We start from the raw sequence: 20,198 nt of genomic DNA, 5'->3' as shown, positions 1-20,198 counted from the left end.
TTTTTCTTACCGTAGTTTAAGATTAATTGTGAAGAGGTAAGAATTTGGTTGGTGGACTCGAGGGAAGTGGACCTGGAGAGCGGCAGGAGAGGGACTTCCGGTCGGGACTGTTTGGCGCGTGGCGCTCGAGTTTGAATCGAGGAAGGTTGGAAATCAACAGAGGGGTTTTTGATTGAAACTGAACGAACTATATATCACTTTCGGGTGAATAATCTGACATTCAGCCTATGTTGGATGGATCTGGGGGGGGTTGAGAAGGTTGGAGGGGAATGGATGAAAATGAAGGGTAAAAAAGGGAAAAGAGATCGTAAAATCCCTCAGGAAGTTGAAAATTCTACAGATAGTGATACAGACAGACAAGTTAAGAGTAGGAAGATGGAGAACAATCCAGGAGATGAAGAATTTAAAGTGATTTTTAAAGTTAGAGATGGAAAAGGGAGTTTTGGATCGATTAGCCCTTTGAAGTTATCAAGCGCTATAAATCAAGAGATAGGTGACATCAGACATGCTAAGACAATGGCAAATGGAATGTTAATGATCATTTGTAAATCTTCTGAGCAGCAAAAGAAAGCCTGCAAAGTAAAGAACTTAAATGGAAAGGGTGTAGAAGGATTTATTCCTGGAAATAATGAGTCAATAGGAGTTATTTATAATGTCTCCTTTGAAATTACTGAGGAAGATCTAAAAAGCAGCTTAAAAGGAGGGAAAGTGACCAAAGCAAGACGTTTGGGGAAAAAAACAAAAGAGATGATGGGCGAGAAAGCTCTGCAGTAATGTTGACATTCATGGAAGAAACGCTACCAGAAAAAGTTATGCTAGGCTACTTATGCTTCAGAGTTAAGAAGTATGAAAGGCCACCACTAAGATGCTTTAACTGCCAGAGATTAGGGCACGTAGCAGTGGCTTGCAAGGGTAAAACGCAGATGTGGGAAATGTAGCGAAGATCATGATTTCAAAGAATGTAAAAGTCAGATCAAATGCTGTAATTGTGGGGGTAGTCATGTAGCTGCATTTAGGGGATGCCCAGTCCATGCAAAAGCTGAAGCAGTACAGAAGATGAGGGACGAGAATAAGTTGTCATATGCAGAAGCGTTAAAAAGAATTGAGAGAACAAGTGTTGGTCATGAAGTAGGTGTGGTAAAACAACAACAGATGTGGGAGAAAACGCCCGATGATGACATAGTTATCAAAAAGGCAGAATTTTTAGCTTTTTTCTCAGAAGCTGTGTGGAGGATTATGGAGAGAGCTAAGAATAAATCAGATGTTGCAAGGGAAGAGGTTGCGGTGGCGGATAGATTTCTAGGGATCAAAGATATTCATCCAGAAATGCTGTATAAGTATATGCATGGAGGATTAACAGGAAGCCAGCAAGCTCCGTTCATTAGAGAGAAAGGTAAATCTGGGGAAAGACGTGAGTCATCAGAGGACGAAATGGGTTAAGTATTAAATATGTTTTATATACTGCAGTGGAATGCTAGGAGTTTAGTAGCCAATGGGCAGGAATTTAAGAAATTTGTTGATGCTTTTGTAGACCGACCAGATGTGATATGTGTACAGGAGACATGGCTTAGACCAAACTTGGATTTTGTCATTCCAGGTTATAAAATTTTAAGCGCTGACAGAGGTAATCGAGCAGGGGGTGGGTGTGCTACTTTTATAAAATTAGGATTACAACATAGAAGAATTGAGATAAATTCTGAACTTGAATGTGTAGTGGGTGTAATTTGGTCAGATCAAGGAAAAACCACTGTGATTAATTATTACAACCCAGGTTTAATATTAGAGGAGGAAAAATTAGAAGGAATAATGGATAAGGTTGAGTTACCAGTAATATGGGTGGGAGATTTTAACGCACATAGTGATTTATGGGGTAGTAGATTTCGGGATAGAAATGGGGGTAATTTTAGAAGAATTTTTGGGATAAACACGGATTGGTGGTGTTAAATGATGGTAGACCTACTAGATTTCAGGTTAATCAAGGTGGTAGTATCATGTTTCGATTTAACGTTTGCTTCTCCAGAGTTTAGCCACGAGTGGAGAATGGGATATAATGGATCGCTACACGATTGGGAGTGATCATGTGCCAATTTTAAGTAGATTTGGGAGGAAATTGGTAAAAGAGCAGGATTACAGGTCAGAAAAAATATAATTATTCCAAGGCTAGGTGGGAAGAATTTAATATAAGAGCTCAGGAAGAGATTAATAATGTGGTTTAAAGACGATATAGACAAATGGAATGATTCTTTGTGCTTTATGTTGATTCAGGTAGCGGAAGAGTTCATTCCAAAGTTTGATTGTCCAAAAGAACGGCAAATGGTGCCTTGGTGGAATGAGAAATGTACTCAAGCAGTGTTAGCTCGAAATAAGGCATATCGAAGGGTAAGGAAGTTTCCAATGGAAGAATGTGCAATAGAGTATAAGAGATTAAGGGCTAAGGCTAGAAGAGTTATAAAAGATGCAAAGAGGGAAAGCTGGCGTAAGTTTTGTGGTACTTTAGGACCTCAAACAAACATTAGGAGGTTATGGGATCTGGTGCATAGGATGACAGAAGAGTATCGGACAAATAAAATTCCGGTGTTAAAATTTGAGGGACAGGAAGCAGTTAAAAATAAGGACAAAGCTGATTTATTAGTTAAGTCCCTTAAGGAGGTGCATAGTTCTGAAAGCATTAGCCCAATTAGTAAAAAGGAAAGAGAAAAGAAATTAAAAAATGAGAAGCATAAACTTGAATATAATAAAGATAACATGAGGGCGGTGAATGCATATTTTTCAGTGGAAGAAGTAAAACAAAGCTATCGCTAGGTGGAAAGATACAACGCCTGGTAGAGATAGAATAGGATATCAAATATTTCTTCATTTGGATGATGTCGTGTTAGAGGAAGTCTTGGAATTAATTAATGCAGTATGGGAATGTAGTATTTTGCCGAGGGAATGGGAAACATGCAACAATTGTTCCAATATTAAAACCGGGGAAAAAATGCAGATGATCCTAAATCATATCGCCCAATTGCTCTTACAGCTGTTTTATGTAAGATTATGGAACGTATGGTTACGGATCGGTTAGTATATATGCTTGAGAAACAGGAATTCTTTGTTCCGTATCAAAGTGGTTTTAGAACGGGTAGATCTACTATGGACTCAGTATTAGTGTTGGACTTAGATATTAGAAGAGCTATGGCGAATAAGGAAGTTGTCATGAGTGTGTTTTTAGACATTGAAAAAGCCTATGATACAGTATGGAAAGAGGGCTTAATGATAAAGCTATATGATGCAGGGGTAAGAGGTAGGATGTTAAATTGGATTAAAGATTTTCTGAAGGAGCGTACCATTCAGGTGAGAGTAGACTGATCTATGTCCAGTAAGGAAAATGTGGAAAATGGAACCCCTCAGGGAAGTGTTATTAGCCCAGTGTTATTTAATGTAATGATTAACGATATTTTTAGTAAGTTAAATAGAGGTTTTGGAATGGCATTATTTGCTGACGATGCAGCTGTTTGGAAAAGAGGGCAGAACTTGAATTATATTTATAAACAAGTACAACAAGCAATTAATAAAGTAGAGGCATGGGCAGATGAATGGGGTTTTAGAATTTCAGTATCAAAATCAAAATATGTTGTGTTTGGTCTAAAAAGGAAACTTTTAGATAAGACTTTAAGTATTTATAATAGTCCTATAGAAAAGTTAAATCATTTAAGTTTTTAGGAGTTTGGTTTGAGGAAAGAATGACTTGGAAAGAGCACATAAATAATACAGTGAAAAAGTGTGAGAGGGTTATTAATACCTTAAGATGTTTAGTTGGAATGGATTGGGGTGCAAGTAGAGAGTGTTTAATGATGATTTTTAGGGGAATAATTAGAGCTAATATTGATTATGGCTGCATGGTATATAGATCAGCATCAGAATCTATTTTAAAGAAATTGGATGTAGTTCAAGCAAAAGCATTGAGAATTTGTGGAGGAGCAATGAGATCTACTCCACTTAATGCTTTGTTAACTGAAATGGGGGAGACTACATAAGAGCTCCGACGGAATAAATTATTTCTGTTTTATTGGACAAAGCTACGAAGTCATAATTGTTCTAACCGGGCTAGGATTTTATTAGAGGAACACTGGGAACTCCAGAAAAGGGATGGAAATAAAAAAGAGTGTGGGAAGACGTCAATAGGTAAGGAAGCTCAGGATATAGGAGTGAATGATATCATGATCGCACCAGTAATTATTTGGCCTCCAGTACCTCCATGGTTACTGCCAGTCCCTAATGTGGACCTAAGTATTCTAGATCAAATAAAGAAATATGAAGGTAATCCTGTGGATATGGTGTATAATCATTTAAAGAAAATCTGGCCCGAGTATGTGCAGATATTTACGGATGGATCAATGAATTTAAGAAGTAGGAAAACCGCAATAGAAGTAAGTATTCCTCAGCTGAAGTTAATGAATGGAAAGCGGTTAACAGATAGTATGTCAGCCATTACTGCAGAGCTGGTGGCTATTTTATTGGCCTTGGAGGGGGTGTAGGAAAATGGACCAGGGAAAAGAATAATTTGTTCAGACTCAAGTGCTGCTTTAATGGCATTAAAGGGAAGGAAAAGTGAAGCCAGGTCAGATTTAGTTGTAGAAGTCTTAGTAACACTTAATAGAGTTAATAAAATGGGGAGTACAGTTGGATTTATTTGGGTACCTGCTCACATTGGTGTTCAGGGAAATGAAGAGGCAGATAAAATGGCAAGAAGTGCAGTAAATAAAAGTAGAGTTGGAGGTTATGTTCGGTAGGGTAGAATGTAAAAGTATTATCCAAGAAAGAACAATGAAATTATGGCAAAAAGAATGGAATGAGGGATATAAAGGCAGACATTATTATTCTGTTCAGCCAACAGTAGGACGTAACCTAAATACAACATTAGAAAGGAAAGAGAGTGTCATTCTAACTAGATTAAGGTTGGGCCATTGTGCACTAAACTTTGGGTTAGCAAGGGTTGGAAAACATCCAGATGGCAGATGTAGATGTGGACAAGAAGAAACGGTGAATCATGTAATAATGGAGTGCTCCAACCATCATAAAGCAAGACGTCACATGATTTCAGAGTTATTAGAATGTGGAGTCTCTAATATATCTGTTCAGACTATTCTTAACCCAAAGGACTATGAGTCTACAAAGATTTTTATGAAGTTTTTGCACAAGACTGGACTTTACGCAAGGATTTAAAGGATAAACCGAGTCCTCAAATGACCTGAGGAGGGCAGTAATACGCTGGTGATGCGTCTATGCTGCCGCAAATTCAAAAGAAGAAGAAGTAGTAGTCTTGGTCTAGGGTCGTTCAGGAAAATGGCGTGTTCAGCGTCTCGCAGCACAGTATGCAGGGCAAAGGAAGGACAGCATGGCGAATTAAGTGATGGCTGTGGTGTGAATGAAGAAAGTGAAGGAGGTAGTTTAGATGAAGAGGATGATTCAAATAACATGAAGTCTGATGAATGGATTCAGGTTGAGCTGTTGTCTCAGAAACGAAAAGACAGAGGATCAGACTCTGAGGAGTTCGGCAGAGGAGGGGAAGGTAGGAGTAAAACGATGAGAAAGGAAGAGGAGTACAAAATGATGTTTTATTAATAAGGTTCGGAAGGAGCACATCAGATAATTAGCCTAATCAACACCGGTGGACCACAATCAAGTAATCAATACCACAGTATAAATACCGCTGACTTGCCTCTATCCATTGATGGTTTATCAGCATTCGGCTCGCACCTTTTGCCATCATATGGCAGACTCAGCTTCTCCCATTTAGAAGTTGAGATCTATAAGTGGGATTTTTCAATTCTCTGGCCAATCTGCTGGGCCCAGGATTGCTCCTTCTCCGCCAGACACCGCCGCCGAGCTCCGTGCTTCATTGCGGCCGCTGCTCTGCTCAACCAGCCACACGCTCCCCTGTGCTTACAGTTCCTCCAACGGGAAGTTGACCGCATCTAATCCTGAGGCAAACGGCGATTAATTCCGACGCTCCGTCCTCGCGAAGGTAAACAAAGTGTATCCGTACGTTATTAGTTATTAGTCTCCCACCAATCCGCCAAACCTCCACAAATCCACAAGAACAGGGCGGCCAAAATATCGAGAAAAACTCGCAAGGCCCTGAACTTGCCTCGCTCAACACCTCCATTGCCCCGCGTCACATAAAAACGGGTGCCCTTAAGTGCTGGCTCGCAGCGGCAGGCTTCCAACGAGCCTGGGCCGCGCCGCCGATCTCACCGCAGTAAAGCCTCACTGGCTTCCCGCTTCGACTCAACCTTTTACCGTGGCTCATTCGGCCTCAGCGTCATCATGCAGCCGGGCCTCAAGCTCTTGCACTAGCGGCACAGGCCGTGATCCAATACAGTTTTAAGTCGCTAATAGGTGTCGTCGGTTGCTGAAAGTTGTTAAACGACGTCGTGACACAAGGATCTTTACTTGTTTTCATAAAAAAATTTTCACGTCGCAAACGGCGTAGAATACAAATACATTTCTAAGATTTTCTTAATTTCGTATTTTTTTTTCCCCTGTATTTTAAATTACACTTCACTCAAATTAACGGATGAAAAAGATTAATTGTGCTGCTGCAAGGCTGTTGACTGGGGCAAAGAAAACGGATCACATTACACCAGTTTTAGCCTCTCTTCATTGGCTTCCTGTCTATTTTAGAATTCAATTTAAAATTTTGTTGTTTGTTTTTAAAGCTCTTAATGGTCAAGCCCCATCTTATCTCTCAGATCATCTTATTCAGGTTTCATCCTCCAGATCTCTAAGATCTTCTGATAGAGCTCTTTTAGTTGTCCCTCGTTCAAGCCTAAAAACGAAGGGTGATAGGGCTTTTTCTATTGCGGCCCCTCGTCTCTGGAACCAACTTCCACTGGACATTTGCCTTGCACCTTCTATCACAACTTTTAAAATTAAGTTGAAAACATATCTTTATTCCCAGGCATTTTAAATTGGATTTTATCTATGTTCCATTTTTTTACTGTATCATCTGTTTTGTTTATTTTATGTTTATCTTTGACTTTGTTCAGCGCTTTGGTCAGCTTTGCTGTGATAAATGTGCTATATGAATAAACTTTACTTACTTACTTACTTTTCCGTACGCTTAACTTTTGAAGGCAAGCCGCACCAAGATTTTCTGACTCGTTATCGGAAGCATCTTTTCAGATTCGCTAGACAATTACGCAAGTAATCCTCATAGCATCCACCCTTTTAGACAACTCAAATTGCTCTGAGTATGGAACTCCTGGTCAGGTGCTGCAAGAGTGTTTCCCTGCGGAACATATGTTTCTCTTCTAAATACCGGCAAGGCTCACCCATCTGATGCAGCAAGTATTGAATTCCCATCAGATGCCGCAAGAGCCTCCTGGTCGAGCAAACCTTGCCTTTTCCGTCCAACTACCAGCGAGGTTTACCTGTCCGATGCCGCAAGTATTAAACTCCCGTCAGATGCTGCAATAGCTTTCCAGGTCTAGTGAATGTTTTCTTTCAACTAACGGTGTTGCTTACCCATCTGTGCACCGAGCATTGAGCTCCTGTCAGATGACCGCGAGAGCCTCCCGGCTTCCCAGTTAAACAACCTTAACTTTCCCCTTTTACGGTCGGCAAGTCTTACCCATCCGGCGCCGTGAGTATTGAGCTCCAACCGGATGCCGGCGAGAGCCTCCGGCCACACAACTTTACCTTTTCTATTTTACGGGCAGCGAGGCTTACCCGTTCGATGCAGTGTGCTCCCATCGGACGTCGGCGAGAGCCTACAGGCTAGACAACCTTACTTTTTCCGTACTATGGTCGCCAAGCTGACCTATCCAATATTAGAGTATCGAGCCCCCATGGGACGCCAGCGAGAGCCTCCGTTTCCATTCAACGATCGGCAAAGACGTACCCATCCGATACCGCAAGGATTAAGCCGAACACCGGCTAAAACACCTAAAACTTTCCACTCTCATGGTCGGAGAGACTTACCCATCTGGTGTCGCAAGTATTAAACTCCCACCGGATGCCTGCGAGAGCCTCCCGGCTAGATAACCTTTATCTTTTCTATTCTGCGGCCAGCAAGGCTTACCCGTTCGATGCATGGAGTTGGACCCCCCATCGGATGTATGTGAGATCCGCGCCGGCTACTCTACATTGCTGTTCTGTCTTACGCCCGGAGAGGTTTACCCATTCGATGCCTGGAGTGGAGCTCCCATCGGATGTTGGTGAGAGCCTCCCGGTTAGACAACCTTACCTTTTCCATCTTTCGGCCAGCGAGGCTTACCCGTCTGATGCCAGGAGCTTGAGCTCCTATCGGATGTCGGTCAGAGCCTCCTGGCTAGACAACCTTACCTTTTCTATCCTTCGGCCAGTTAGGCTTACCTGTTCGATGCGTTTTGCTCTCATCGGACGCTGGCGAGAGCCTCCTGGCCAGACAACCGTTACCTTTCCATGTTTTTCGGTCGCCAAACCGATGCCGCGAGTATCAAGCCCCCCAATCGGACATCGGCAAGAGCCCCACGGACACACAATCCCACCTTTTCCATCCTACGGTCGTCGAGGCCTACCCGTCCTATGCCGTGAGTAGTAAACTCCCATAAGACGTCAACGAGAGTCTCACGGCCACACAAACTTACCTTTTCCATTCTATGGCCTGCGAGGCTTACCCAGCCAATACAGTGAGCAGGAAGTCCCTGTTGGTTGCTGGCGAGAGCCTTCTGGCCACTTAATTTTACCTCTTCCGTCTTACATCCGGAGAGGCTTACCCGTTTGATGCATGTGCTCCCTTCGGACGCTGGCGAGAGCCTCCCGGTTAGACATCCTTACCTTTTCCATTTCTATGGTCAGCAAGGCTTACCCGTTCGATGCGTGTGCTCTCTTTGGACACTGGCGAGAGCCTCCTGGCCAGACAAACTTTACCTTTTCATTCTACGGTTGGTTAGACTTACCCGTTCGATGCGTGTGCTCCCTTCGTACGTCGGTTTAAGAGTCTCCCGGCCGTGCAACCAACCTTTCCAGTTGACTGTAGGCGAGGCTTAACCGTCTCTGATGCTATGAGTCTCGACCTCCCACCAAACCCTGCCTAAAACCCCGCCTCTCCACTATCCTCACATCTTTTAACCCCGCCTGGCAAGGCTTACCATCAAGGCAAGCAAGTCTCATCCATCCGATGCCGTGAGTCTTGATCTCCCGTCGGATGTCGCAAGAGTCTTTCCTTGTCGGTCAGCCCAAAGCTTTTTATCTGCCTAACTGAGAGGACCCAGACGTCCGTCATCCTGAGTCTTAATCTCCAGTCGGAGGCTTCATGGGCTCTCTCGTCAGCTATTTTGCCTTCGCCCACTGAATAGCAGGGGCTTGTCAGCCTGTAGGGCCCGTACGCCGACACCGTGACCTATTCCAGTCAAGGCATCTCGGGTCCTCCTGGTCGGGCTATACATCACGCTTGCTCCTCCTCATCGGCCGGTAAGGCCTCACCTGTTCCCAACGCGGTGAGCTCCCGTTGAGCATCGGCTCGAGCCCTACCGACTGGGTGTCCCAAACCTCGCAGTCCGGTACCAGCAGCCGGTAGGGCCTACCCTTCCAATGCTTAAGTCACTGCTACCGGAATATGTAGGCTCTTAGTTCATAATTGAACTAGTGAAATTATGTTGTATTAACAAGGTTCGGGAGGAGCGCGTCAGATAATTAGCCTAATCAACCACGGTGGACCACAATCAAGTAATCAATACCACAGTATAAAAAAAAAAAAAAGTCCTCTATTCCATTGACGGTTTATCAGCATCCCTCCTCACCCCAAAATCTGGGGCTCCTCACTTTCAAGTTGCTTCACTTTACAACTAGACTGCGCGGGAAAGGGGGGGGTGTGTGGGGGCTTTACTAGGTTCAGGCCATTCCCGAGCTCGGAGCCCTTCCCCGGACAGCACGCCAAATACGCATTTTATACCTCAGCTAATAATATGTACGGTGAACTAGTGAAATGATCTTTATGTTTGAGGGACAATGGGTGAAATAGGTAATCCTATGCGATTAACAAAAAAATACTTTAGAAAAGCTGTTGGTGAAATTAAATCAGCAGATACTTAACCAACAATCGGGTGATAGTATTTTGTCTTAACATAAAAAAAAAAAGAAATGTTGAATAAAATGAAGGAGTTGGGGGATTGGGAGTTAAATGTCATGTGCCTGGCGAGGGGAGTAGAATTAAAGGAGTGTGATCTCTGGAGTTCCAATTTCCTTATCGGATGAGACATTAAGAAATGAGGTTAATGAGTGAAAAGGTAATTGTCACAGTCTTAAAGGGGAAAAAAGATCCAAAAGCAGAGGTTCACAGGCTTTAACAGTTTTTAATAAATAAGGACAACAAGGCTGTCCACTGTTGAAGCACACAGGGCTGGAGAAAAAAAAACAAAAAAAACAGTCAAAACCTTCTGCCACGAAGGAGACTTAGATCTGATCACCCGTAGAGATTGAAGACCCCGATTAGTTGGTATCTCAGCCAGGTAACACAGAGGTACTCGTGCAGCAGGGGCAGGGCTCCAAGAACACCTAGGTGCAGGCTGTACTGGACAGACAAGACAGGTAGACACCGACAGTACCGGACAGACAGGACAGGGTTGAGTTCTTCCAGATCTCTTATAGCTGAGGCGCATGACATGAAACAATAATCCGACAAATGACTGCTTGAACCAACATTAGATAAAGAGTGAGCATTAACACATTCGCATGTGTGGAAGGATAGAGAGAGAGAGAGAAGATAACCTTACTCATGACAGCAATAGAAGTAAAAAGATTGGCATCAAACAGAAATGGGAAAAGAGAGCCAAGTACAACAGTGATGATAACAGAGAAATGGGACACTGCTTCCAGAAAATGTTAAAATGGGATATGTGTGCTACCCAGTCCGACCTTTTATAAAACCTGCATTAAGATGTATCAATTGCCAAAGGTTGGGTCATGTAGCAGAAGTATGCAAGGGGAAAAAAAACGATGTTGTAAATGTGGAGGGGAACATGGTTATGGAGAATGTGGGGATTTAGTTGAACGTAAGTGTTGCAACTGTGGAGGCCTGCATAGTGCAGTATTTAGGATGTGTAGTGCAAAAACAAGCAATGAAAGTACAAGTCAGAGCATAATGTTTCATATGCACAACCAGTAAGAAGGTTCAAAATGAGCAAGGAAATAGAACTAGTCTTGGAAGGTCTGATGCAAATGAAACTCCAAACAAGGGAACAGAGAAATATAAAACAAATATAGATGTGAATATGCTTATAGTCAGCAAAGTAAGCTTCATTGCATTTATTGCTGAAGTTATCAAATGTACAGCACAAACGAACAGAGAAAAACTGAAAAAAATCATTATATCTGCAGCCCCAAACTTGTCAGCTGGGTATAACAGAGAGGTGACAGTTGAGAAAATTCAGACGCTACTAGGGCAATCTGAGAATAATGGGAAGCTCTCAGAAACCCCAGACAGATAAAGGTTAAAACAAATAATATGGGGGACTTCCGCTTCCGGCCGAAATGGAGCCGTGAGCAAACGAAGTTAGGCAGCTCCGCAAACAGTTTTAACAATTTAAATATCCTGGGTCAACGAACATCGCCCTTTGTCAGTAATTTACTATAAAAATAATTAGGACAATATTTGATATGAAGGGCACTCGGAAATACACACAAAAACTTACATACCAGCCCACACCCGCACCGGTTGGCACTGCTCCGGCTAACGATCTGCTAACAAGGCCTCAAAACGGCACTGCGATGCTATTGCAGCACAGGCTGACAAAGCCCCGGCTAACACTGCTCCAGATAGTGAAGATTTGGCCTGCTCACAAGAGGAAGGCGTGATGGCGAAAAGAGAAGAAACGGCCTCTCTCTGTGGGCGTGAATATTTCGAAGTGAACTACTCGTGCTTACCGCGAAAACTTAAAGAATTATATTAAAGCGGAAATCGAGATATGCATCAAGATATTTTTTTACGCAAAGACATCACATCGCTACGGGAGGAAGCTAAAGCGGACATCAAACACGCTTCGAAACGAACTTTAACAGAAAATAGAAATCATGGCACAGAGCCCATACTGAAACGGCAGACACACAGAGAGAGATGGAAAGATCTCTCTGCGATTGTTTCGGATAAAATAACCGCGCATGGACAAAGCACACGCAAAAACTTACAGAAGGACTACAATAAACTACAGGAAAAAATACATGGACCTGGAGAACAGAAGTCACAGGCAAAACCTACGCGTGGTGCGAATTAGCGAAGGGATGGAGGATGGGAACCCAAGCCGCTTCATAGCAGAGTTTTTTTCAGAAGTGCTCGGTGAAAGAAAAAAGAAAACTTTGAATCACCAATCCTGATTCGAGGCTCATAGAACCCTGGCCCCTAACCCCGAGCAGGAGAGCGCCCGAGAGCGATGATAGCTCGCCTACATTACTACACCGACAGGGAGAAGATTCTGCAACTATCCAGGAGCAAAGGCAACCTACTTTACAAAGGATCACCTGTACATATTTTTTAGATATGAGTCCAGAGGTCAGCAAGCTGCGAGCTTCTTTCAACGCGGTTAAGGTGAAACTACGCAACGCTGGAATACCCTACAGTCTGTACTACCCGGCAAAGTTGTCATAATGATGGGCAATACCAAACATTCGTTCACTGACCCACGGGCAGTTGAAAACTTTCTCAAAACCCAGGCCCCAACAACTGCACAGGGAATAGAGGATTAAAGGTATTTGAGTATTCCTTTCAACAGACAATTGTGATGCCACCAAGGAAAACATACTAAAAGGCACTTCTCTTTTGACTGTAACACATGTTTAATTTAGAGGATATTGGAGTAAGGCTGATAGAGAGAAAAAGGAGGGGGAAGAACAATTATGTGTTGACAGGTGGAATAGCTGGAGGTGTGGGTGTGTGTGAATGTGTGGGTGTATGTAGGTATATGCATATGTATATTTATTTTACTGTATTTTATTATTATTATTATTATTTATTATTTTATTTTTTATTTATAATTATTTTTTTTTTTTCCTACCCCTTTAAAGTTTTTTTTGTTTGTCATTTTATTTATTTTTTATTTATCTAGTTTCTATCCGTATTGGACACAAACGATTTAAATTTCTAGTTTAGGGAAGGGGGTTAGGAGTCAAATTTTAATTCTATATTAGATTTGATTTGTGTTTAATTTTATTCAATAAGAGTGGGCCACAACAAGAGATCTGACCCAGGAGTATATAGTATACAACTTTAGGAGTTAAGTGGGTAAGTCAAGTGTCCACGGACTTAGGGATTAGGAACGTAGGGATCTTTATGAAGATCTTTTTTTGTTCTTTGTTTTTACCCTAGCACGTTTTAGTTTAGGGATGTGAAAAAAGTTCTGATGTTCAGTCTTTGTTCTAATTCAGAGGATGGTTCACACAAGATAGTTTTTCACTACATGCATTAATTAAATATGACCAAGGTTATCACCATGTTTGGCTAAAACAACTCTGCACAACTTGGTCAAATTTGTGACTTGGAACTGCAAAGGGCTTAATGGAACCATAAAACGGTGTATTATTTTAGCACATTTGAAAAAAACACTGGGATATGGATATTTGCTTTCTACAAGAAACGCACTTGAAAAATCAAGATCAAAACAGCATTACGCAATAAATGGATTGGACAGATATTTCACTCTAACTTCGGTTGCAAAGAGTAGGGGTACCGTACAATATTAATTAAAAAAACACGTATCGTTTATCGCTTCAAAGATAATACCAGACTCTCAAGGCAGATTCATCATTGTCACTGGTAAACTTTATGATAATTTGATCACATAGTAAATACTATATGCGCCCACGTTGATGACAAACAATTTATAAAACTCATAGTTATTAAAAATACCTGACAGGGACTCGCATCAACTGAATAATCGGGGGAGATTTTAATTTAGTGCTTGATTCTGACATGGATAGGTCATCACGGAGACCGGTTACTGAGACTAAAACTGGCAAACAAAAGTGTTAAGAAATTCTATGAATACTTATAAATAATAGATCCATGGAGAACCCTGCACCCCAATACACGGCAATTATTTCTATTATTCCCAGTTCATCAGACTTATACCAGACTAGATTACTTGTTAATAGATAGTAAAAATCCTTCAACAAACGAAACATTTGCAATTATGAAACATTAATGTTGTCAGATCATAGTCCTCTAACTCTGCATTTAACTTTCGGATATAAATCAAAACATCGAAGATCTGGAGGTTGATAAACAGAATACTATCCAAGCAAAGAAGGAAGAGAGAAGAAATAAAAAAAAGCAATAAATTTGTTATTTATCATTTAATGACACTCCAGATGTCACAAATCCACCCTCTGGGAAGCGCTAAAAAGGCATTCATTAGAGGCAAGGTAAAGCTCTCATGGAAAAGCCTGAAAACAAGCAACAAAGGGAAAAAGAAACTCAACTAAAAAAAGAAATAACAGAAACGGATTAGACAACATTCATCTAGTCCTCAGTAACTCTACATAAGAAAAAAGCTGGCCTTGCAGACAGAACTGGAATTAGTATACACTTCAAGAACAGTAAAATGTTGGACCAAAGCAAGGCATAGATATTATGAACAAGGGGAAAGAGATGGGTAAGATTTGTGGCTCAACAAATTAAAAAACAAACTGCATCAGGAGGATTCGGAAATCAGCACAGATTCAGGGCCAAGTTACAAGAGAACCTACAGGGAAATAAATTATACATTAAATGTTTCTATAAAAAATTATAGTACTTCAGAATCCAAGAAAAAAACCCCAACACTCATAGATATGTTTTTTGATACAAAATGTCTATCTCAAACAATAGTTTAGAAATCTAGAACAAACTGGAAAAACCCATTAACAAAGCAAGAAATTGAACAAGTTATAAAACAGTATGCAAATTCTAAAGCGCTGGTCCAGACGGCTACACTTCAAGGAATTTTACAAAGCCTTTAAAGAGCAGCATCTCGATATTGCTGGTAGATGTATTCAATGAAGCATTACATAGGGGCTCTCTCACCTCCAACACATTTTACCATGCAAGCATTTCTCTTATTCACAAAAAGACAAGGATCCTTTTAGACCCCGCCGTTTTATATAGACCCCCCACACTGGTGAGCTTAATCAACGTGGGACAAATAAAATACTTGCAAAAATTGTAGCTACACGGCTGGAAACAATTTACCGACAATCATTTCACAGGACCAAACTGGGGTTATCAAAAACCAGACAGTTGTTTTTTAAGTATTAGAAGATTACTAAATATGTAATTCACACTCAGGGATAAACTGCCACCTGAATCTTTACTTTCCCTTTGGATGCGGAAAAAGCTTTGACAGGGTCGAATGGGATTAGTTGAGTGTCTTTCGATCCCTTTCAAAGTTCGGATTTGGACCCAAACATTATATCTTTGGGTAAAATTATTATATGCCAAACCCCCACTTCAGTGCGGGAACTAACAATATGACATTCAAGTTATTTACCCCTCCGCCGCTTCGAATAGAACAGGGCTGCCCGCTCTGACATTACTTTTTGCAATATAGCCAATGAACCCTTGCCTCTTTATTACGGGCAACGGAGGAGTCATTGGGCTTACAAGGGGGGAAAAAATGAACATAAGGTTTCTAGGTACGCGGACGACTGTTTACTATAAATTTCAAAACACTGTTACCAATCTGTTCCGTGATAATGGAAATTTTGTGAAAGAATTTGGACGGCAGTATCAGGTTACAAATTGCACTTATCACAACAGTGTCTTATGTCCAATTATTCTAAAGCCCAGATGGAATACTATTGTGTTTCAATAATCTTACTTTTCAATCTCAACACTGAATTTAAATATCTTGGGTAAATATCAGCAGGAATATAACGGCTCTTTAAGCACAAACTTGTTGAATTAATTATGATCAAACGAAAAACAGGATTTATAGAGTCATGCGAAACATCTACCACTTTCACTAGCAGTCGCATAAATCTTATTAGAATGAACGTTACTGCCTAAGTTTTGTTTCTGTTACAATGTATTCCATTGGATTGCCATAAGCCAAAGCATTTTTGAGTAAAATAGATTACCTCCAGGTTTTGGGGGGGAGTTCGGCGCGGGTAATATTTATATTGGAATGGGAAGAAAAAAAAAACTCCTGAGAATCAAGAACAATGTTCTGTGCAAAGACCAATCTTGCCAGGGAGGAATGGGATTTACCCTGTTTCAGACGTACTTACTGGTAAGTAATATCCGCTCAATGTCGTTCTGGTTTTCACCCCAGGGGGATGAGGAGAAGGTATGGAGAGTGAAAGCTGTTATCCACCCTGTAGTTAAAAAGCATTACTTATTCAGCTTTGCCAATTTCAAACAAAAAACTTGAGAAACCCAATAGTTTCTCATTCAGTTAAAAATCTGGTCCAGAATTAGGATGCATTATGGATGGAGGGATTGCGTCAGCTTTAAGTCCATGATTAATAATCATACATTTCCTACATCAGTCTTAAATATGTCCTTTCTTCGTGGGAATATAAAAGGTATTCAATGTTAAAAGATGTATTATTGAAAATATATTTCCACATTCAAACCATTACAGAGCACAATACAGTTGTGAAAGATAACGATTTCTTTAAATACTACGATCTGAAGTTTTGTTACAGTGCTTATTTCCCTCTTTCCCTAATCAGCCCCCAAATCTCACTGCAATGGAAAACAGTGTTTTTGTCTAATCCATTTCAAAGAGGGCTAAGTGCTACAATTCCACAATTGTGCTATTTTTTTTTTTTTTTTCACAGGACGAAACAACACCACATTGGATCCATTGTGAAAAGAAAGCCTGGCAGGATGACCTAGGAGTGTCTATACAAGACAAACCAATGGTCAAAAGCCCAAAGGACCTGTTCCTTCTTACTCTGTTTGTATTAGACATGTTCTTTTGCAGTTCAAAGTGCTTCACAGACTTGCATTTAGCCAAATTAAAGTTGTCAAAGGATGTATTTCCTTCCATTAGTCTCCTCTATTATAGATGTTCCACAAGGGCCAGCCTCTCTTGCAAATATGTTTTGGAATTGTCCTCACTTATGACCTATTGGAACACAAATATTTCAAACCCTTTCCAAGATTTTGAAAAAAACAAACAGTTAAGCCAGAACCAATTTGGGCTATTTTGGGTGTGAAACATGTCCAATTGTACAACCTTCGGCTACCCAACTAACCCCGCACTGGTGGTTTTGTGACTTTTTAGCACGGAGATTGATTCTTCTTGTGTTGGAAACAAAAAAATGCCCCCTGCTCACCCTCAGCCCCCCCTAATGAAAGACATAATGGGTCATTTGCGACTGGAGAAAATTAAATATTGGTAAGGGGGCCGTCTGAAATATTTATTCAATGGTGTGGCAAACTTTCCTAGACTACTGGGGAGAACGTTTAATTGATTGGCTTAGCATGGCAATAGCCCGTATGCTGCCCTCTGATGATCGTTGTTTGTTATGTGTTTTGTCTTTCTGTAGTTTGATATGTCAAAAACCTCACTAACGAGAATAAAAACCCCCCCCCCCACAAACCAACTATCGCCATAAGGCTAATATGAATTCTAGGATAATACAATGGAATGCCAGGAGTTTGATTGCAAATGGTCAGGAATTCAAGAAAGTTGGCATTGAGATGACAGACCTCCTGATTTAAATATGTATTCAGGAGACCTGGCTTAAATCGCAGATAGACTCGTCATTCCAGGGTACAGTATCTATCCATTAGAAAAGATAGGTAAAGAACAACAGGTGGAGGGTGTGCAAGTGTATTAGAATGGGGAGGCTATAGGAAATAATGTAGAAACACCATATGAATGCATAAGGTGGAAGCTATGGGACCACATTAAGAAAAGTAACATAATAAATTACTACAGTCCTTGCGAAAAATATCATTGATGGAATAAAGTAAATTTGGAGTAAAGAAGAAGGTATAGGATATGGTTGGTGACTTGAATTCACATAGTGTGGCTGGGGAAGTCCAAAATCCGATAACAAAATGGCACCGTGGTGGAAGACTACATGGAAGACAATTATTGTATGCTTAAATTATGGTCGTGGAACAAGGTTGGACATTAGAGGCAAATAAAATCATGGGGAGACCTAACAATTGTTTCGCATCAATAGCAGCAAAATGTCAATGGGAGGTGTTAGAACAGTCTTCAGTTGGAGTGGACCATTTTCCAATAATTTGCGGTAGGAGTTGAAATGCAAAGTATGAGGTAAAACAATATAGATGGAAAATTTGGAAAAGCTGAGTGGGAGAAGTATAATAAAATATGTGAATTGGAATTAAAGAAGTTAGTACAGAAGTGATTATGATAAGTGTATAGAGAAATTAACTTTAGTCAAGCGGCAGAGAAAGTATACCAAAGTTGAAGAACCTGGGAGGAAAGAAAGCGGGAGCGCGATGCAGTAATCAAATTAAAACCAGAAATAACGCATTTAAAAGCCTGAAAAGAACTATCCAAATCAGAAGCAGTGTATAGAATTCAGAGGGAGAGAGCAAAAGGCTCTAAGGACAATTAGCAGGCAAAAAATAAATATTGGAGAGATTATTGTGCATCCATAGGGATGGAAACGAATTAGGAGAGGCATTTAAAGAAGATGATTGGAGTATACTAAAACCAGGAACATACCAGTTATCTCAGGAGAAGGAAGGACAGCTATTACAGAAAAGACAGGCAGAATTATTAGTTAAAACCTTCAGAAACGCGCACAGTGACAGAATCTAGATCAGAAGTATAGAATGAAAAGACAGGGAATTTAACATACAAACATCTCGGTATTTATACTAAGAGAACGATAAAAAGGGGAATTATGGGAACTTAAAAGGGTTATGCATAGGATAAAACAAACAGCACCTGGACAGATGGAAATTTGTTATATTATGGAGGGAAATACGCAAATGATAGAATTCTTAAAGCAGTAGTGGAATTGTAAATAAAAATCATGGGCGAAGGAAGAGCCTAGGCATGGAAACATGGGTTATTCCGTACCTAAACCAGGGAAAGAGCATCGATAGCAGGAAATTACAGGCCATAGCGCTGTACATCAAATTTCTGAAGCTGATGGAAACAATAATTGTAAAGGCTTAATTATGTACTGAGAGTAAAGGAGCCTTGGCATCTTCAGTATGGTTTTAGGAAAGGGACGATAAACGTTAGATGCTTAGTAAAACTAGAAACAGATGTAAAGAAAGCTTTAGCAGTTAAAGCTGGGATTGGTAGCCGTTTACTTGATGTGGAAAAAATCATATGGATATGATGTGGAAGGAGGGATGAGTTAGTAAAATGACGAGCATTGGAGTAGAAGGAAGAGTGTATAAGTGGGTTTTAAGTTTTTTATTTGGACAGGAACAATTCAAGTTAAATTGGGTGTGAAGTATCCAAGTTCGTAAGTGTGGAAAACGGAACGCGCAGAGAAGTGTGATTAGCCTAATTTTGTTAAATATAATGATTAATAGATATTATTTGGAAAGTAGACGGGGAATCAACATGGGTATATGCAGAGGATGGTATAATGTGGAAAGAGGAAGGAAGATATCTTTTAATAGATAACATTAAGAAGCTACATAAGTAGTTGAAAAATGGTCATTAGAATTGGAATTTAAATTCTCATATTAAAACGTTGTACCAGATATTTACAAGGAAGAAAATTAAAGAGAATAAACTACTTAAAGTATATGGGTCTCTTTAAGAAAGTGACACAATTTAAGTATTTAGGAGTATGGTTGGATGAAAACTTATCATGAAGGACCATATAGATTTATATAACGAAATGTGGAAAAATTTTAAATGTATGAGAGCAGTCGCGGAACAAGATTGGGGGGTAATAAACAGTCAATTAAAGGGCATTTATGTTGGTTTATGTGATCAAACCCTAGGACTATGGATGCATGTTTAGAGGTTGGCAATCATCAAACGGTGTAAAGAAATTCGCGTCATGCAAAGCTAGGCATAAGACTCACTTTTAGGAGCAGTTAAAAACCACACCATTGCAGCATTACAAGTCGAAACATCAGAAATGTCATTAATTTACTAAGAAGACAGAAACTAGCAATGGCATATGGGAAACCTACAAGGCAAAAAGATGATCTCCTGTAAGGGACGTTCTGCAATGATTGCTGGAAATTTGAAATGCAACGGTAAAGGCTTCGCATGGAAAATAAAGGAGTGGGTTAATTGAAG

This window comes from Cyprinus carpio, chromosome A22 (genome assembly GCF_018340385.1).
Source record: "Cyprinus carpio isolate SPL01 chromosome A22, ASM1834038v1, whole genome shotgun sequence".
Taxonomy (NCBI): Eukaryota; Metazoa; Chordata; class Actinopteri; order Cypriniformes; family Cyprinidae; genus Cyprinus; species Cyprinus carpio.
This window is presented reverse-complemented; position numbering follows the sequence as displayed.